Source organism: Somniosus microcephalus, chromosome 6, assembly GCF_052327205.1.
Source record: "Somniosus microcephalus isolate GS21.2 chromosome 6, FLI_Smic_1.0, whole genome shotgun sequence".
Taxonomy (NCBI): domain Eukaryota; kingdom Metazoa; phylum Chordata; class Chondrichthyes; order Squaliformes; family Somniosidae; genus Somniosus; species Somniosus microcephalus.
In genome coordinates, this window is record NC_140992.1 from 274,746,625 (window position 1) to 274,767,383 (window position 20,759).

Sequence of the window (20,759 nt, forward strand, 5' to 3'; positions counted from 1 at the left end):
TCGACCCCCAAATGGAAAAAAACTGATGGGTGGGGGTGGGGGGGGGGGGCATTTTTAAACCCAAACGTGCTCAGATAAAGCAGATTAAATCACGCCTTGTTAAAAAAAAATATAATTCTCGGGATGTAAGCATCACTGGCAAGACCGGCATTTATTGCCCTTGAGAAGGTGGTGGTGGGCCTTCTTCTTTAACCGCTGGCAATGGTTTGAGACAACTGACTCTCTCGCCAGGCCATTTCCGAGAGCAGTTAAGTGTCAACCACGCTGGTGTGGGACTGGAGTCACATATAGGCCCAGACCGGGTAAGGACGGCAGGTTTCCTTCTCTAAAAGGGACATGAGTGAACCAGTTGGGTTTTTCATAGAATGATACAGTGGAGAAGGAGGCCACTTAGTCCATCGTGCCTGTGTCCGGCTCTTTGGTAGAGCTATCCAATGAATCCCCAGCTCTTTCCCCGGAGCCCTGCAATTTTTTTTCCCTTCATGTATTTATCCAATTCTCTTCTGAAGGTTACTATTGAATCTGCTTCCACCGCCCTTTCAGGCAGCGCATTCCAGATCACAACAACTCGCTGTGTAAAAAAATGCTTCCTCATCTCTTCCCCCTCTGGTTCTTTTGTCAATCACCGTAAATCTGTGTCCTCTGGTTACCGACCCTCCTGCCACTGGAAACAGCTTCTCCTTATTTACTCATGATTTTGATCACCTCTATCAACTCTCCTCTTCTCTAAGGAGAACAACCCCAGCTTTCTCCATACAACTCAAGTCCCTCATTCCTCGTGCCATTCTAATCAATCTCCTCTGCACCCTCTCCAAGATCCTTGACATCCTTCCTAAAGTGTGGTGCCCAGAATTGAACACAATCTTCTTCTTCTTAGGCAGTCCCTCAGAACCGAGGATGACTTGTTTCCACATTAAGAATGAGTTCTCAGGTGACTGATGAGTCCAATGCGGGACCTACAGTCTCTGTCACAGGTGGGGCAGACGGTGGTTGAAGGGGCGGGTGGGTGGGGTGCTTGGGTTGACGTGCGCTCCTTGCGCTGCCTGCGCTTGGCTTCCGCTTGCTCCCGGCGAAGAGACTCGAGGTTGTTCGGCGCCTTCCCGGATGCTTCTCCTCCACTTTGTGTGGTCTTGGGCCAGGAATTCCCAGGTGTCGGTGGGGATGTTACACTTTTTCAAAGAGGTTTTGAGGGTGTCCTTGAAGCGTTTCCTCTGCCCACCTGGGGCTCTCTTGCCGTGACAGAGCTCCGAGTAGAGCGCTTGTTTTGGGAGTCTCGTATCGGGCATGCGGACAATGTGACCCGTCAATCGGCCTGAGCAAGAACACTGACGTTGGTGCGCCTATCCTGCCAGTGGATTTGCAGGATCTTGCGGAGGCAGCATTGGTGGTACCTCTCCAGTGCTTTGAGATGCCTGCTGTACATGGTCCATGTCTCTGAGGCATACAGCAGGGCGGGTATCACTGCTGCTCTGTAGACCATGAGCTTAGTGCTGGGTTTGAGGTCCTGGTCTTCAAACACTCTCTTCCTCAGGCGACCAAAGGCTGCACTGGCACACTGAAGGCGTTGTTGGACTTCGTCGTCGACATCTGCCCTTGTTGACAGTATGCTCCCGAGGTATGGAAAGTGGTCCACGTTGTCCAAGGCCTTGTCATGGATTTTTATAATCGGGGGGCAGCACTGTGTGGCGGGGGCAGGTTGGTACAGGACCTTTGTCTTACGGATGTTTAGTGTAAGGCTCATGCTCTCATACGCTTCGGTGAAGGTGTTGACGATGGTTTGGAGTTCGACCTCCGATTGTGCGCAGACGCAAGCGTCGTCTGCATACTGTAATTCGACAACAGAGTATATTAAACACAATACTCCAGCTGCAGCCTACCACAAGTTTAATTCATGACTACCTGACAGCATCATGGTCATTTTACAGATGCATTATTTTAGTTCCAAAATGTATTTACTAATTATATCTGAATTTAAATCCTCAAACTTCCACTGAGTGGGTGCTTCGAACTCACATTCTGGACGGGATTATTGCAGTCCAGCGACATAGCCGCTACGAAGAAGAATGCCACCATGCCCGATAGATCTGCAGAGACCCAAGGACACAAACTTATGAAAGTAACGCTGGAGTGAGGCGCCCGCAACCTTCTGACACGAAGGTGAGAGAGAAGCCAACTGGGCTGCGGCTGACCTGAAAGTGAAGGGAAGGAAGTTCTGAAGGAAGAAAAAATGATCTTTAAGTGGTGTTTACGGCAGCGGGCAATAACATCAAACTGGAATTATATTCAGTACGAGCCCAGGGTGAACTCTGCAGTCACTTTGGAGCCAATTGCACTTTAATATTTGCCTCCAGAGTACTTTCTTACAGGCAGCTAGCCTCAATTTACTGCAATTATTGGAGCTAAAAATGTTTCTCATGTCTCAATGCTACATGCGAGTGATTACTATTAATCATAAAGCATCACTAACTGCTTCTCTGGCTTGCAAGGAAGCAGAGAGCTGTCAGAGAGAATCATCACAAGACTGCTCACCAGCTGTATCTGTTGCTCTGGAGGGGGTTCAGCTACAGAGAGGGGGGGGCGGGTGGGGCGGGGGAGGGTAGAACCATAGGCCGGAGTTATCCAGGGTGGAAGCGGGTGAGATCGGAGGTGGCGGGTCGGGTGGGGAAAGTTGTTATTTTTGGGAGCGGGTCGGGAACCCGCTGTCATCCCGCCCCCCACGCGCCTTTCTCCCAGGCGCGTCTGTCAGCGCGGACCCAACCTGACCCAACCAGCAGAGGCGGGTGACCCAATTTAAATTATCAGTAGCTAGTTGTCATACCCCTTAAGAGTGGTTTTAACCTTACCTTTTAAATTTAACTGCATGGCCCCGGGAAACACGCTGCTCGGGAACCATGTCTGTCAACCTGAGGCGGGAGTTCAGTGGCCATTGCTCCAGCTGATTAGTTAACAGCATCAAATGTACTATAAAGGCTTCCACCTGACAGCTGATCACTTTCCTCAGCAGAATCTGTTTCCCACTGCATTTCCAGCGCAGATTCTGCAGGCTGCAAGTCTTTCCAGCAAAGTCTCCATCAAGTGTCAGCTCATTGGAGGAACCTCTCACCATTGACACATTGGGCCAGTAATTCCGGTCCCAACGCATGAGTACGGACGGTGTACTCACGCGTGTGGCCGGAGGAATTGCCGGATTTCAGCATGCACAGCGCATGCACGGGAAACCGGCATTTCCTCTCCATCGAACCAAGGGGTTAAGAGGTCCAACGCGTGCTCGCAGGACTCTGCGCGCACGCGTTGAACTTCCTTCTTTTTGACAGGTTTGCGCGTGTGCAAGGGCCTGAACTTTTTAGAAATGAAAAAAGGAGGCGTAAGCAGTAGATTCTTAAAGGTAAGTGGTCTATTATTTAAAATTATTACATTTTTTCCACAGCTTCATTGTTTTTAAGGACTTAACAGTAAGGTAAGTTTATTTTTAGACCCGATTTCGTAAAAAATTATTTTTTTCAAAAATTTTGTTAATTGTTTTAAATAGATTTTAAAAGTTATTTATAGTTTATTTAATTATTGGGGTGTTTTTTTTAATTTTAATTAAAGTTAAACTAGTCTTTTGGGCGCCCGTACTTTTCATGAGTTTGACAGTCTTTACTATCAAACTCATGAATGAGTTTCCCCTCCCCTGATTGGCTGCCCAGTGCTCACCTGATCCCAGCCGGCACATCGCACTAACTACGCCGCTGGATCAGGTAAGCACAGCGCGCCGACATCAGAACCGGGCCAGTGACAGGAAATGCAAGCAGGCCCGGGCTTCAGATGTCGGCGCGCAGGGTGAGTGCAGATCGGGTGCTTGCACGCGCGGCAAGCACCTGATCCTAATTTCTGCCCCAGTGCTTCTGTCATCTCTGCTTCACCTGCCATCTATTCCATTAGCATGGGGGCCCTTTATATTGCCTCACTTTGGTGCTCAGAATCTGACCACGATGAGCCCCAACACTAGCAGCATCAGGCACACCAGCAGCACCAACAACAACACCACCAACCTTCTCCGCAATCACCTGATGCTGCACAGGACACAGGGCATCAGCACCCGACCACATTCACAGAATCACAGAATCACAGCAACCCCACAGTGCAGATAGAGGCCATTTCGGCCCATCGAGCCTGCACCGACACATATCCCACCCGATCCCCATAACCCCTACACCAACACATATCCCACCCTATCCCTGTAACCCCACGTATTTAGTCCCCCTAACACTAAGGGTCAATTTATCATAGCCAATCAACCTAACCCGCACATCTTTGGACTGTGGGAGGAAACCGGAGTACCCGGAGGGAACCCACGCAAACACGGGGAGAATGTGCAAACTCCACACAGACATTGCTGCCCGGGAGACCAGGGATGGCCTCACCATGGCCAGATTTACTTCACTTGACGCTGTACACCCTGGCTGCCACATGATGCGCCAGGTTGGTATCACCCCACACCAACACCATAAAGCATCTCTGCAATGACCAAGTCATTCCTTTCATACTCATCACCATTGCTGGAGGTACCGTTATGTCTCACCATTCACTAAGCCACTTACAAAGGTGCACACAAATCTGTTGAAAATAAAGATTTTTATGTTTGACAGCACAGTAACGGAAACTTTACATAAACAGTGGATAAAACGCCCAAGTGCCTACCCTTGTGTGTTGTTAGTTAGTATGATTGCACTAGGATGAGGGTGAGTGTGAGGGCTGGCTAGTGAGATGGGGATGTGATAATGTAGATAGACAGGGATGGGTGGAGGTGCAAGGTAAGTTGGTGTGATTAAGGATGTGCAGGAGTAGGGTAGGGAAGGCAGAGTGATGGGGATGTGATGAGAGGCACAGCAGGATGAGGTTGAGTGTGGCTTAGTACTAATATTTCATGATCTAATGAGATCATTGAAAGGTTTGCGGCGCTGCACCCAGGTCCTCCTGACCACATCCCTGCTTGTGACCTCCTCTGCAGTCTGCAACCAGGCTGTCTTGGTCTCCTGGGGAGGTCTCTCCCGCCCATCGGAAGGGAAGAGGACCTCCCTGTGTGCTCTGACTCCCTCCATAAGCATGTGGAGGGTGTCATGGGAGAACCTGGGTGCAGCTCTCTGCCTCTGTGCAGTCATTGTCAGTGTTTGCAGCTCCTCAATGCTGTCGTGCACTAACAGCACTATGTTAGATTAAACTTCAAATCCAACCTGGCCATGGTCCCCTTTAAAGATCCCAGCTGAAAACGCATCAGGAATGACGTCACCAGACCCACTGCATCTCATTGGGCTGGGTAATGCGCTGGGCGGGGCTTAATAGGCTCTATTAAGGGAAGCCATTTTCAGTAGCGGGTTGGAGCCAGCAGCAGGGTCGCGACCCACCATGGCCACTGCCCGCACCAGATCCGCCCAGGTGGGCAAAATTCTGGCCATAGAATCACACAGCACAGAAGGAGGCTATTCGGTCTATCATGCTTGTGCCGGCTCTTCGAAAGAGCTCTCCAATTAGTCCCACTCCCCCCTGCTCTTTCCCCATAGTCCTACAATTTTTTTCCTTTTCAAGTGTTTATCCAATTCCCTTTTGAAAGTTACTCTTGAATCTGCTTCCACCGCCCTTTCAGGCAGCGCATTCCAGATCACAACAACTCGCTGCATTTTTTTCCTCTTCTCCTCTCTGGTTCTTTTGCCAATTATTTTAAATCTGTGTCCTTTGGTTACCGACCCTCCCGCCAGTGGGAACAGTTTCTCTTCATTTTGTCTGTAAAAACCCTTCAGAATTTTGAACACCTCCATCAAATCTCCCCTTAACCTTCTCTACTCTAAGGAGAACAACCCCAGCTTCTCCACGTAACTGAAGTCCCTCATGCCTGGTGCCACCACCAAGATTGAAAAGGGTTGGACAGAACACAACATAATTGAAGGTGGCACCTCCAAAACCCGCGACCTCTTCCACCTAGAAGGACAAGGGCAGCAGGCGCATGGGAACACCACCTCCAGCAAGCTCCCCTCCAGCACGGTGGCATAGTGGTTAGCACTGTTGCTTCACAGCGCCAGGGACCCGGGTTCAAATCTGGCCTCGGGCGACTGTCTGTGTGGAGTTTGCACATTCTCCCTGTGTCTGCGTGGGTTTCCTCCGGGTGCTCCGGTTTCCTCCCACAGTCCAAAGATGTGCGGGTTAGGTTGATTGGCTATGATAAATTGACCCTTAGTGTTAGGGGGATTAAAATATGTGGGGTTACAGGGATAGGGTGGGATATGTGTTGGTGTAGGGGTTACGGGGATCGGGTGGGATATGTGTCGGTGCAGGCTCGATGGGCCGAAATGGCCTTTATCTGCACTGTGGGGTTTCTGTGATTTCTGTGAAGTCACACACCATCCTGACTTAGAAGTATATCAGCCCTTACTTCATCATCGCTGGGTCAAAATCCTGGAACTCCCTCCCTAACAGCACTGTGGGAGCACCTTCACCACACGGACTGCAGCGGTTCAAGAAGGCGGCTCACCACCACCTTCTCAAGGGGCAATTAGGGATGGGCAATAAATGCTGGCTTTGCCAGCGACACCCACATCCTATAAACAAATAAAAAAAAATTAGGTGACCGCAATCCTGAGATTAGAAGCTCGTTGTGGTAGATCTTGACTGTGTGATAATGGAAAACGGGTCAATTGAAACCACTCGCTGCGTAAAACAATTTCCACTGGCGTGAAGGTATAGGACCACGGCAATTTGCAGTACAGAAGGAGGTTATTCGGCCCATTGTATCTGTACCAGCTCTTTACTAGATCAATCAATAGCTAATCCCCTGCCCCACTCACTCCTCATAACCCTGTATCTTCTTTTTACTTCAAATATTTATGCAATTTTCTCTTAAAAGATGCAATGGTCTCCACCAATGCTCCCTTAAGTGTTAGCTGTGGCTCAGTGAGTAGCACTCTTGCCTTCGGAGTTTAGAAGGTTGTGGGTTCAAGTCCCACTCCAGGGACTTGAGCACATAAAGCTAGGGTGACACCCCCAGTGCAGTACTGAGGGAGTGCTGCACTCTCGGAGGTGCCGTCTTTTGGATGAGATGTTAAACCGAGGGCCCCGTCGGCTCTCTCAGGTGGACGGTTACTATTTCGAAGAAGAGCAGGGGCGTTTTCCCCGGTGTCCTGGCACAATATTTATGCTTCAACCAACGTAACAGAAACAGATTCTTCGGTCATTATCACATTGCTGTGTGTGGGAGCTTGCTGTGCGCAAATTGGCTGCCGCGTTTCCCACATTACAACAGCGACTATACTCCAAAAAGTACTTCATTGGCTGTAAAGCGCTTTGGAACGTCCAGTGGTCGTGAAAGGTGCTATAGAAATGCAAGTCTTTCTTTCTTTTTTGAAGCTGCCCGGCTGCGCTACACGTTGGAGTTCCCGCGCTACACGCTGGAGGTCCCGCGCTACACGCTGGAGGTCCCGCGCTACACGCTGGCGGTCCCGCGCTACACGCTGGAGGTCCCGCGCTACACACTGGCGGTCCCGCGCTACACACTGGAGGTCCCACGCTACACGCTGGCGGTCCCGCGCTACACGCTGGAGGTCCCGCGCTACACGCTGGCGGTCCCGCGCTACACGCTGGAGGTCCCACGCTACACGCTGGCGGTCCCGCGCTACACGCTGGAGGTCCCACGCTACACGCTGGAGGTCCCGCGCAGCCGGCTCACCGACTTTTAAATGGAAAAACTGCACGTACGCGGTATTTTGAACGGGCCGCGCGGCCAAAACAAAATTAGAGCCAATTTGTGTGGCAAAGCATTCCATGATCCAACACCTCTTTGTACAAAGTGCTGGCTCTGTGAAGGAGCGACCGTGCTCAGTCCCACACCCCCCGCTTTTTGTCCGTCACCCTGTGAGTTCCTCATCCTCGAGAACCCGTCCAACTCCCTTTTAAAATTATTGATGGGATCAGCTTCCTCCACCTTTTCAGGTCGAGCGTTCCCGATCCCCACAACTCTCCGAGTGAAAGGAATTCTCCTCATCTCCCCTCGAGATCCTTTTCCAATAATTTGAAAAGGATTATTTAGAATTCAGGAGGCACCCCTTTACCCAGAGAGTGGTGAGAATGTGGAACTCGCTCCCACAGGGAGTGGTTGAGGCGAATAGTATAGATACGTTGAAGGGGACGCTAGATAAGTACATGAGGGAGAACGGGATAGAGGGATACGCTGATGGGGCGAGATGAAGAGGGGTGGGAGGAGGCTCGTGTGGAGCATAAACACCGGCACGGGCCAGTTGGGCCGAATGGCCTGTTTCTGTGCTGTGCATTCAGGTCACCTCGGGTCCTGTGCCGGAGAGGTAGGCAGCCTAAATTGGATGGATGGAAATGGCCGAGCTGCCTCTGGAGCTGTGACAGGCACCGGCAGCTTGCCCCAATGATTACAACCAGGTCCGAGGCCTATTCCTGTCCAAGCCTCAGGCCTCCTGGTTGGTGGCTGCGTGCTGGAAAAGTGCCGTCAGTCATGCTTTGGCAAACGGGCCCTAACCAATTTCTACCCCATAGTCTTTCTCCATTCACCGTAACAAAAACTCTACTTTGTTTCAGAAATCTTCACAAAATCTCCTCTCTGCTCCAGTGGGGATAGTGCTGGTATCTCAAAGCCCAGAGCACACTCGCCACCCCCCCGCAAAAAAATCAATGAAAGATGTTTGTAATTACATTGCTCCAGCTGCCCAGAATCCGTGCAAGGACCTCAGTTGTTTGATGTTGTTGGAAAATTGTCTTTTTATTTAAAAGAAATGATTAGGATTTCAATCTTTTATGGATTTCTCCATCTGGTAATCTGATGAAAGATTAGAAGGCCTTCAAAATAGAAACCGGGCTACAAATTCCAAATAAGAGAGAATTTCAGCCACCCGTGACTTGCCTTCACTCATTACAAACATCACCTGATCCAGAACTCGACAACTGACTCAAATCCCGCAGCAAGTCTTGTCAACCCATCTACCCCCAATATTGGCCAACTAGTTCCCTGTGGAACAGCAAATGAACTTCAAGATCCTGAGTCTTAAATCCTTCGACGGCCTCACTCAACCTTATTTGGGACATCTTCTCCAGCCCTACATCACAACCCACACCCTCCATTCCTCTGACTCCTGACGACCTTCTGTCCCCAACAGTCCTTCTCCACCAACGATCTTTCACCCCTCGTCAGCCGTGGCTCACTGGTTAGCACACTCGCCTCTTTCGATATGGTCCCGCATAAGAGGTTAGTGTGCAAAATTAAGGCACATGGGATTGGGGGCAAGGTATTGACTTGGATAGAGAACTGGTTGGTGGACAGAAAGCAAAGAGTTGGAATAAACGGGTCGTTTTCCGAGTGGCAGGCAGTGACTAGTGGGGTACCGCAAGGATCGGTCCTAGGACCCCAGCTGTTCACAATATATATTAATGATCTGGACGAGGGAATTGGATGTAATATCTCCAAATTTGCAGACGACACAAAGCTGGGTGGGAGGGTAAGCTGTGAGGAGGATGTCGTGAAACTCCAGTACGATTTGGACAGGTTGGGTGATTGGGTAGAAACATGGCAAATGCACTATAATGTGGATAAATGTGAGGTTACCCACTTTGGTGGCAAAAACAGGAAGGCAGGTTATTATTTGAATGGCAATAGATTGGGAGAATGGGAAGTGCAAAGAGACCTGGGTGTTCTTGTGCACCAGTCGCTGAAGGTAAGCATGCAGGGCAGCAGGCAGTTAAGAAGGCAAATGGTATGTTGGCCTTCGTAGCAAGAGGGTTCGAGTACAGGAACAAGGATGTCTTGCTGCAGTTGTACAGGGCCTTGGTGAGACCGCACCTTGAGTATTTTGTGCAGTTTTGGTCACCTTACCTGAGGAAGGACGTTCTTGCCATGGAGGGAGTGCAGCGAAGATTCACCAGGCTGATACCTGGGATGGCAGGAATGACGTATGAGGAGAGATTGTGTCAATTGGGCTTATACTCACTGGAGTTTAGAAGATTGAGAGGGGATCTCATCGAAACCTATAAAATTCTGTCAGGTCTGGACAGACTAGATGCAGAAAGGATGTTTCTGATGGCCGGGGAGTCCAGAACCAGGGGTCATAGTCTAAGGATAAGGGGTAAGCCATTTAGGACTGAAATGAGGAGGAATTTCTTCACCCAGAGAGTGGTGAACCTGTGGAATTCTCTACCACAGAGGGCGGTGGAGGCCAGTTCATTAAATATATTCAAGAAGGAGTTGGATATATTTCTTGAGGCTAAAGGGATCAAGGGATATGGGGAGAAGGCAGGGAAAGGGTACTGAATTTGGATGATCAGCCATGATCTCATCGAGGGGCCGAATGGCCTACTCCTGCTCCTATCTTCTATGTTTCTATGTTTCTATGTTTCTATGTCAGAAAGTTGTGGGTTCAAGTCCCTACTCCTGGGACTTGAGCACAAAAACCTCGGCTGACACTCCCAGTCCAGTTTTGAGGGAGTGCTGCACTGTTGGAGGTGCCGTCTTTCAGATGAGATGTTAAACTGAGGTCCCGTCTGCTCTCTCAGGTGGACGTAAAAGATCCCATGGCACAATCTCTCCGGTGTCCTGGCCAATAATTATCCCTCAATCAACATAACAAAAACAGATTATCTGGTCATCATCACATTGCTGTTTGTGGGAGCTTGCTGTGCGCAAATTGGCTGCCACGTTTCCTACATTACAACAGTGACTACACTTCAAAAGTACTTCATTGGCTGTAAAGCGCTTTGAGACATCCGGTGGTTGTGAAAGGCGCAATAGAAATGCAAGTCTTTCTTTCTAGTGTCCCTTGTTGCCTTCGTAAACCTCCAAACCCTTACCTGTGTAATCATCCCTTTGAACTCACTCCTAAACTTATTGTCCGCCCTTCTCAGCTCCGTTATAAAGTGCTACCAGGTTTACTTTTTACTTGAGGAGTGCAATGTCAAAGTTGGGTCATTGGATCAAACCAAATTTAAGGTGTAGAAGTTACAAAAGGTAAATTTTGTGAGACACTGAAGCTACTACCAGGGCCTCGCACTCAGCCAGTGCAGACCTGCGACTTTCTAATACCCGTTGACTGTGTGCAACGCTCTACTATTGATGGCAGGAGAACTCATATAGTTAGCCCTACTGTAAACTTGGGTTCGGCGACAGCACAATCTCCTCAGGGTCAGAAGGTTCTGGGTTCTAAGACTCCCTCCAGGAGACTTGAGTACATAATCCAGGCTGACAGTCCACTGCAGTACTGAGGAAGCACCGCACTGTCGGAGGGTCAGTACTGAGGGAGCGCCGCACTGTCGGAGGGGCAGTATTGAGGGAGCGCCGCACAGTCGGAGGGTCTCTACTGAGGAAGTGCTGCACTGTTGGAGGGGCAGTATTGAGGGAGCGCCGCACTGTCGGAGGGTCAGTACTGAGGGAGCACCGCACTGTCGGAGGGGCAGTACTGAGGGATTGCTACACTGTCGGAGAGACAGTACTGAGGGAGTGCCGCATTGTCGGAGGGTCACTACTGAGGAAGTGCAGCACTGTCGGAGGGGCAGTATTGAGGGAGCGCCGCACAGTCGGAGGGTCTCTACTGAAGAAGTGCTGCACTGTCGGAGGGGCAGTATTGAGGGAGCGTCACACTGTCGGAGGGTCAGTACCGAGGGAGCACCGCACTGTCGGAGGGGCAATACTGAGGGGGCGCTGCACTGTCGGAGGGGCAGTACTGAAGGAGCGCTGCACTCTCGGAGGGTCAATACTGAGGGAGCACCTCACTGTCGGAGGGGCAGTACTGAGGGAGCGCTGCACTGTCAGAGGGGAAGTACTGAGGGAGCGCTGCACTGTCAGAGGGGCAGTGCTGAGGGAGTGCCGCACTGTCGGAGGGTCTCTACTGAGGAAGTGCTGCACTGTCGGAGGGGCAGTATTGAGGGAGCGCTGCACAGCCGGAGGGGCAGTACTGAGGAGGCGCTGCACTGGCGGAGGGGCAGTACTGAGGGATTGCCGCACTGTCGGAGGGGCAGTACTAAGGGAGCACCGCACTGTCAGAGGGGCAGTACTGAGGGATTGCCGCACTGTCGGAGGGACAGTACTGAGGGAGCGCCGCACTGTCGGAGGGTCACTACTGAGGAAGTGCTGCACTGTCGGAGGGGCAGTATTGAGGGAGCGCCGCACAGTCAGAGGGCCTCTACTGAGGAAGTGCTGCATTGTCGGAGGGGCAGTATTGAGGGAGCGCCACACTGTCGGAGGGGTAGCACTGAGGGAGCGCCACACTGTCGGAGGGTCACTACTGAGGAAGTGCTGCACTGTCGGAGGGGCAGTATTGACGGAGCGCCGCAGAGTCGGAGGGTCTCTACTGAGGAAGTGCTGCACTGTTGGAGGGGCAGTATTGAGGGAGCGCCGCACTGTCGGAGGGTCAGTACTGAGGGAGCACCACACTGTCGGAGGGGCAGTACTGAGGGATTGCTGCACTGTCGGAGAGACAGCGCTGAGGGAGTGCCGCACTGTCGGAGGGTCACTACTGAGGAAGTGCAGCACTGTCAGAGGGGCAGTATTGAGGGAGCGCCGCACAGTCGGAGGGTCTCTACTGAAGAAGTGCTGCACTGTCGGAGGGGCAGTATTGAGGGAGCGCCACACTGTCGGAGGGTCAGTACTGAGGGAGCACCGCACTGTCGGAGGGGCAATACTGAGGGGGCGCTGCACTGTCGGAGGGGCAGTACTGAGGGAGCGCCGCACTGTCGGAGGGGCAGTACTGAGGGATAGCCGCACTGTCGGAGGGGCAGTACTGAGGGAGCACCGCACTGTCGGAGGGGCAGTACTGAGGGAGCGCTGCACTGTCGGAGGGGCAGTACTGAAGGAGCGCTGCACTCTCGGAGGGTCAATACTGAGGGAGCGCCTCACTGTCGGAGGGGCAGTACTGAGGGAGCGCTGCACTGTCAGAGGGGAAGTACTGAGGGAGCGCTGCACTGTCAGAGGGGCAGTACTGAGGGAGTGCCGCACTGTCGGAGGGTCTCTACTGAGGAAGTGCTGCACTGTCGGAGGGGCAGTATTGAGGGAGCGCTGCACAGTCGGAGTGACAGTACTGAGGAGGCGCTGCACTGTCGGAGGGGCAGTACTGAGGGATTGCCGCACTGTCGGAGGGGCAGTACTAAGGGAGCACCACACTGTCAGAGGGGCAGTACTGAGGGATTGCCGCACTGTCGGAGGGACAGTACTGAGGGAGCGCCGCACTGTCGGAGGGTCACTACTGAGGAAGTGCTGCACTGTCGGAGGGGCAGTATTGAGGGAGCGCCGCACAGTCGGAGGGTCTCTACTGAGGAAGTGCTGCATTGTCGGAGGGGCAGTATTGAGGGAGCGCCACACTGTCGGAGGGGCAGTACTGAGGGAGCACCGCACTGTCGGAGGGTCTCTACTGAGGAAGTGCCACACTGTCGGAGGGGCAGTACTGAGGGAGCGCCGCATTGTCAGAGGGGCAGTACTGAGGGATTGCCGCACTGTTGGAGGGGCAGTACTGAGGCAGCACCGCACTGTCGGAGGGGCAGTACTGAGGGGGCGCTGCACTGTCGGAGGGGCAGTACTGAGGGAGCGCTGCACTGTCGGTGGGGCAGTACTGAGGGAGTGCCGCACTGTCGGAGGGTCTCTACTGAGGAAGTGCTGCACTATCGGAGGGGCAGTATTGAGGGAGCGCCGCGCAGTCGGAGGGGCAGTACTGAGGGAGTGCCGCACTGTCGGAGGGTCTCTACTGAGGAAGTGCTGCACTATCGGAGGGGCAGTATTGAGGGAGCGCCGCACAGTCGGAGGGGCAGTACTGAGGGAGCGCCGCACTGTCGGAGGGTCACTACTGAGGAAGTGCTGCACTGTCGGAGGGGCAGTATTGAGGGAGCGCCGCACAGTCGGAGGGGCAGTACTGAGGGGGTGCTGCACTGTCGGAGGTGCTGCCTTTCGGATGAGACGTTAAACCGAGGCTCCGTCTGCCCTCTCAGGTGGACGTAAAAGATCCCACGGCCACTATTGGAGGAAGAGCAGGCGAGTTGGGGGAAAGCACAGTTTTCCTTTGAAACTCTTCTCTTAAATGTATATTCAAAGAACTGAGCGAGCGAACGGAATAAAGGCTCATTATGTTCCTGAGAATGTTTCGCTGGGGCTAAACATCTCTAATTGCACTAATGTTGGGATTGGTCCCAGTGGACCAGCTTTTGCTCTCCGAACACTAGCATCACTTGAGTTATTGCGTTTTAATGTGGCCACTGCTTTATTCACCCTCCTTCCGACACCAGTAATGTGAAAAGACGCTTTTTTTCCCCCTTCTATAAGTAGATTCCACATGAGACCAATCTCCGGCTCCAAATGTTTTCATAACTATCAAGACTTAAAGCAAAACACAGAGTGTAAATGCAAGAGCTGGAAAACAATTATAACCCCTAATTACTCTGGTGCCTTGATGGAGCAGAGACTTCTCCATTACCTCAGAATTAAAGCACTGTTCAGGCACTGAGTGAAATACATTCAACGTCCCTGAGACACTCTTTAAAGATGCAGCATTAAATCTGTGTCAGGCAGCATGTGAAATAATGGGTGACTATTAACAGTCAGTAGAGGTATTTTTGCATAGAATTTACAGCACAGAAACGATTCGGCCCAACTGCTCCGTGCCGGTGTTTATGCTCCGCACGAGCCTCCTCCCACCCCTCTTCACCTCACCCCATCAGCATGTCCTTCTATTCCTTTCTCCCTCATGTACTTATCAAGCTTCCCCTTAAATGCATCTGTGCTATTCACCTCAAGCACTCCCTGTGTAAAGAAGTTTCTCCTGAATTCCTTATTGGATTTATTAGTGACTATAAGTGTCAGCTGTGGTTTAGTTGGTAGCTCCCTTGCCTGTGAGACTTGGGCACAGAAATCTAGGCTGTCACCCCAGTGCAGTGCTGAGGGAGTGCTGCCTTGTTCCAGGTGCTGTTTTTTGGATGAGACATCAAACCGAGGTCCCGTTTGCTCTCTCAGGTGGATGTTAAAGGTTCGATGGCACTATGTTGAAGAAGAACAGAGGAGTTCTCCCCTGGTGTCCTGACCAATATTTATGTCTCAATCAACATCACTAAAACAGATTATCTGGTCATTTCTACATTTCGTTGTACTGCACTTGTGCACTAACAATGACAATAAAAGTTGATTTGATTTGATTATCATCTGTGCGCAAATTGGCTGCCGTATTTCCTACATTACAACAGCGATGACTACACTTCAAAAGTGCTTCATTGGCTGTGAAGCGCTTTGGGACGTCCTGCGGTTGTGAAAGGCGCTATAGAAATGCACGTCTTTCTTTCTTTCTTTATCTTATATTGATGGCACCTAGTTTTGGACTCCCCCACAAGTGGAAAGATCTTCTCTGTGTCTACCCTGTCAATCCATTATTGTCCCCGCACCCCCGCAAGCTCTGTGCTGCAGGCCATCTGCTGGTGTACCTCAACCAGATGTCAGACATTGTCCCTGCCCCTCTGCTGATCCAGAACCCACATTCTAACCACTCACTGGGTAAAGACGATTCTCCCGAATCCCCTATTGCGAGCCTTCCAGTGCCCAGTGCGTCCAACGCCAGCGTCAATACTTACAGCTGGGCTGCTGACTGTCAAATGCTCCAGACTAGCACAATCAGTAGAGGGGGCATCAACCGTTTAAACTTCCAATCCCAAAAAAAAGGGGAAAAGCTTGGCTCGGTCGATAGAGCTTTTGCTTCCCAGTCAAAGCAGGGCTAAGTCCTCCCGGTGACCCAGCCGAGATTTATCCCTCAGCCGACACCACCGAAAGCAGATCGTTTCTCTCGGTGCTTTTTTTTCTTCCTGGGATCTTGCTGTGCACCAAATTGGACGCTGTGTTTACTGTATAGCAGCAGTGACTACACGTCCTCAGCCTCCTACAATACAGCGTGATGTAATAAAACTCACTATGCACTTGGTTTGAGCATAGAGCAAGGCTTTAATCAACTTGTTTCAGAACATGGAGGTCTAGTTGTACTTCACTAGCTCCTTGTCTTACAAAATGTCCCTGAATAGCTGGGGCCCATGCCCGAGTATTTATACTCCTTGGACGGCTCCACCAGCTGGCCGTCCAGCGTTATTTCATAAGTAGTTTCTTGATGATGAGATTTATAACAGAGTATGGCTACTCCCATGGGACCTAATTAGACACGAGCCTTGGCAAAAGATGCCACGAAGCCCCGCCCTTCTGTCAGCTGTGGATCAGTGGGTTAGCACCCTCATCTCTGAGTCAGCGGGTTGTAGGTTCAAATCCCACTCCAGGAGACTTGAGCGCAAAAACCTAGGCTGGCGCTCCCAGTGCCATACTGAGGGAGTGCTGCACTGTCGCAGGTGCTGTCTTTTGGATCAGATGTTAAAACGAGGCCCCGTCTGCCCTCTCAGGTAGACGTGATGGATCCCATGGCACATTGCTGTTCTTGGGAGCTTGCTGTGTGCAAATTGGCTGCTGCGTGTCCAACAGCAACTACACTTCAAACAGTACTTCATTGGCTGTAAACCGCTGTGGGATGTCCTGAGGTTGTGAAAAGGTGATGTTTAATGCAAGTCTTTCTTTTTTTCTCTGTCCTTACGCTTAATATTTTGTCATGCTTGAATTTCATGGGCCTGGATTTTTGGAAGGACTGTTCCTCACGTTGTTGCTTCATTAGTGGATAATCGGAACATCAATATCTCTTAGGTTCAGCAACTTGAGATAAGTGGCAAATAATTTGGAATGGGAATTGTTTTTATTAGTTTGATCACAGGATTTGGGAACAGTGGCAAGTCCGTACTTATTGCCCATCCCTAGATTAACAGACAAGCACATATCTAGGACTGGAGTCATGCTTAGGCCCGACCGTGTAGGGGTGGCAGATTCCCTTCCCTGAAGGACGTTGGTGAACCAGTTGGGTTTTTACAAGAATCCGACAGCTTTCATGGTAATTTTCCCCTTAAAAACCTACCTCTTTGACCAAGCTTTTGGTCAAATAACAGTCCCAATATCTCCTTATGAGGCTCGGTGTCAAATTGATGTTTGATAATCGCACCGTGGGACGTTGTTACTACATTAACGGCGCTATATAAATGAAAGATGTTGTTGTTGCTGGCCCACAAATGATCAGATTTGTTAAGTGTGATTTTCCAGTTGGTCACCGTCATATTTGAACCCATGGCCTGTAGGTTTTAGTCCAGTACTGTAACCACTAAACTACTGCACCCACCCCTCTTATTTACACTTTATCTTCAATCTTCAAGACATCCAGGTGGTCCACAGGAAAGAACTTTTTAATTTGATCTTGTGACTTGGGCGAGACTGGCAAGAACGCATTTATTGCCCATCCCTCTTTCCCGTGAGGACATTAAGAACCAGCTTTGTAGTGTGGGACTAGAGGCAGGTGTAGGCCGGACCAGGTAAGTGAGGTAGGCCCTAAGCTCTGGAATTCCCTGCCTAAACCTCGCCGCCTCGCTACCTCTCGTTTCTCCTTTAAGGCGCTCCTTAAAACCTACCTGTGATATCCGAGTGGTAAGGCCAGAACCTGAGATAAGCGAGATCTTAGGAACAAAACCCAACTGTTTATTACATGGTGTAGCAGAGAAACAAATCTCTTACAGCTGGAGGCAAAGCACCATTTCTTACTGCACGATGGCAAGATGGAGGATCAACTCTGAGTCATACCCATAATGCAATACCACATTACCTTAATAACTGGTGTACCAGGACATTGAGTACATGACCCATTACCTTAAATACTGGTGAATGTGATACCTTAATCTTTGGCTCCATCTGGTGGATAACTTAAACATTACATCCCAGATTACTATACTACCTCTTTGACCAACCTGCCCTAATTTATCCTTATGTGGATCGGTGTCAAATGTTTTTGTCTTAAAATACTCCTTCGTGGCGCCTTGGGACGTTTTACTACGTTAAAGGCGCTATATAAATGCAAGTTGTTGTTGATGTTGTTGTGGTTGTTGCTGTAGGATCCCTTCCCATTAGTGAACCAGTTGGGTCGATAGGAACAGGACGAGGCCATCCATCCCCTCGTGCTTGTTCCACCATTCAGTTAAATCATGGCTGACCTGTACCTCAGCCCCATTTACTCTCCTTTTCTCCGTTCCCCTCGATACCCTCACTGAACAAAAACCTATCGATCTCAGTCCTGAAAGCTCCAATTGTCCACCAGCACCCACAGCCTTGTGGGGGAGAGAGTTCTAAGGATAAGGGGTAAGCCATTTAGGACAGAGATGAGGAGGAATTTCTTCACCCAGAGAGTGGTGAACCTGTGGAATTCTCTACCACAGAAGGCAGTTGAGGCCAGTTCATTAAATATATTCAAGAAGGAGTTAGATATATTTCTTAAGGCTAAGGGGATCAAGGGATATGGGGAGAAGGCAGGGACAGGGTACTGAATTTGGATGATCAGCCATGATCTCATTGAATGGCGGAGCAGGCTCGAGGGGCCGAATGGCCTACTCCTGCTCCTATCTTCTATGTTTCTAAGTTCCAGATTTCCACTACCCACTTTGTGTGAAAAAGTGCTTCCTGATTTCACCCCTGAACGGCTTGGCTCTCATTTGAAGATTATGGCCCCTCGTTACAACAATCTGGCAGCTTTCATGGTTATCTTATCCGATGCTAGCTCATAAATTGCCAGATTTACTGAGTTTGATTTCCAATGTACCATGGTGGGATTTAAACTCACAACCCTCTGGACTATGAATCCCCTACTTGGACATTTCTGTTCCGCAGACCTTCAGAACCCAAGCTTGATGTCACCTAACCACTATTTCCTGATTTGCCTAATTTGTCCACCTTTTTTTTTACAATCTTGGAGATGTCCTGCGTATTCTAGATTCCTGGTCTTCACCCAGGCTTCTCCAGAGAGAGAGGAAATCTCTCTTTATTTCATATTCACAATTTTATTTCTATTCATTCTCGGGATGTGGGTGTAGGTGGTTTGCTTTGGTGGTTCGAATCACCTCTCCTACGTAGTTCTAGAGGCAGGAATTACGGTGAACAGGATTGGAACACAGACAAGCTTTTCAGACTCAACCGTACAGTGTTTAATAAGGTTAACACACACACCCGCCTCCAGTATGTAAAATGCCTGGTGGCGTAAAACAAACAATACAACAATACAACTTGGCCCGTCGAACAGGCCCCTGTCTTGTATTAAGACGCCTAAAATCACACTGTGTTGCTACAGAGTATAAAATACACACAGAACCTCCCCACTAAACCCCTCTGGATTGGTTGGGACACACAACACCCCCTCACACAGTTCCGGTGGTCTGAAGGATGCGTGGACTTGGACAATGCTCACCCCCATTGTCCGTTTTCTTGCTCGCTGCTCCCCTGTGTAGAACGTGTCTCCTGGTTCCGTATCGCCGATGCAGTATCCAAGTCCCAGTTTCGAGGTTCGTTCCTACAGTCGAAGAGCAAGGCGAGGCTCTTGTCGCTGGTGGTGGTTTCGAGCAAGCGAGAGAGAGAGAGAGAAAATGGCCAAAGCTGCTTTCTCTATATGCCAAAAGTTCACTCTGGTCTGTGTAGTTTCAGTGATGTCTTTTTAATCACCTTTCTTTGTCCTCTTTGTCTGGTTTCCTGCCTTTATTTAAAATTCATTGATGGGATGTGGGCGTCGCTGGCTAGGCCTGCATTTAGTGCCCATCCCTAATTGCCCTTGAGAAGATGGTGGTGAGCCACCTTCTTGAACCGCTGCAGTCCATATGGTGTAGGTACACCCACAATGCTGTTAGGAAGGGAGTTCCAGGATTTTGGCCCAGCGACAGTGAAGGAACGGCAATACAGGTCCAAGTCAGGATGGTGTGTGGCTTGGAGGGGAACTTGTAGGTGGTGATGTTCCCATGCGTCTGCTGCCCTTGTCCTTCTAAGTGGTAGAGGTCGCGGGTTTGGAAGGTGCTGTTGAAGGAGCTTTGGCTAGTTGCTGCAGTGCATCTTGTAGATGGTACACACTGCAGCCACAGTGCGCCGGTGGTGGAGGCAGTGAATGTTGAAGGTGGTGGATGGAGTGCCAATCAAGTGGGCTGCTTTATCCTGAATGGTGTCGAGCTTCTTGAGTGTTGTTGGAGCTGCACTCATCCAGGCAAGTGGAGAGTATTCCACCACACTCCTGACTTGTGCCTTGTAGATGGTGGAAAGGCTTTGGGGAGTCAGGAGGTGAGACACTCGCCGCAGAATTCCCAGCCTCTGGCCTGCTCTTGTAGCCACAGTATTTATATGGCTGGTCCAGTTCAGTTTCTGATCAATGGTAACCCCCAGGATGTTGATAGTGGGGGATTCAGCGATGGTAATGCCATTGAATGTCAAGGGAAGATGGCTATCCCATCTAGGTGCTGGTGCTAATGGCAGATGATGGGCTGCACTTCTCACCCGATCCTGGGTTAAGTGGCTTCCCATTAATTTATAATGGCCCTCTTTTGTCCGGTTCCCGCCTTCGGGGCTATCTCATCTAGGTGCTCGTCACTGTAAGAGTCACCTAGCCCGGGCCCATTGTCTTCCCAGAGAATTCTGTCTGCCCAGAAATTCTCCCATAATTAGTTTGTAGGCCTGGCTGGAATCTCCTGTCCACGAACACCTGGGCCCCTCCCATCTTCTCCAAACAGGCTGTTGGTAACAATCATTCAAAAAGTCTGAAATGAACTTGGGGCCTGCATTCGATGCTTACATGGGCATCGCTGGTGAAGCCAGCATTTATGCCCATCCCTAGTTGCCCCATGAGAAGGTGGTGGTGAGCCGCCTTCTTCTT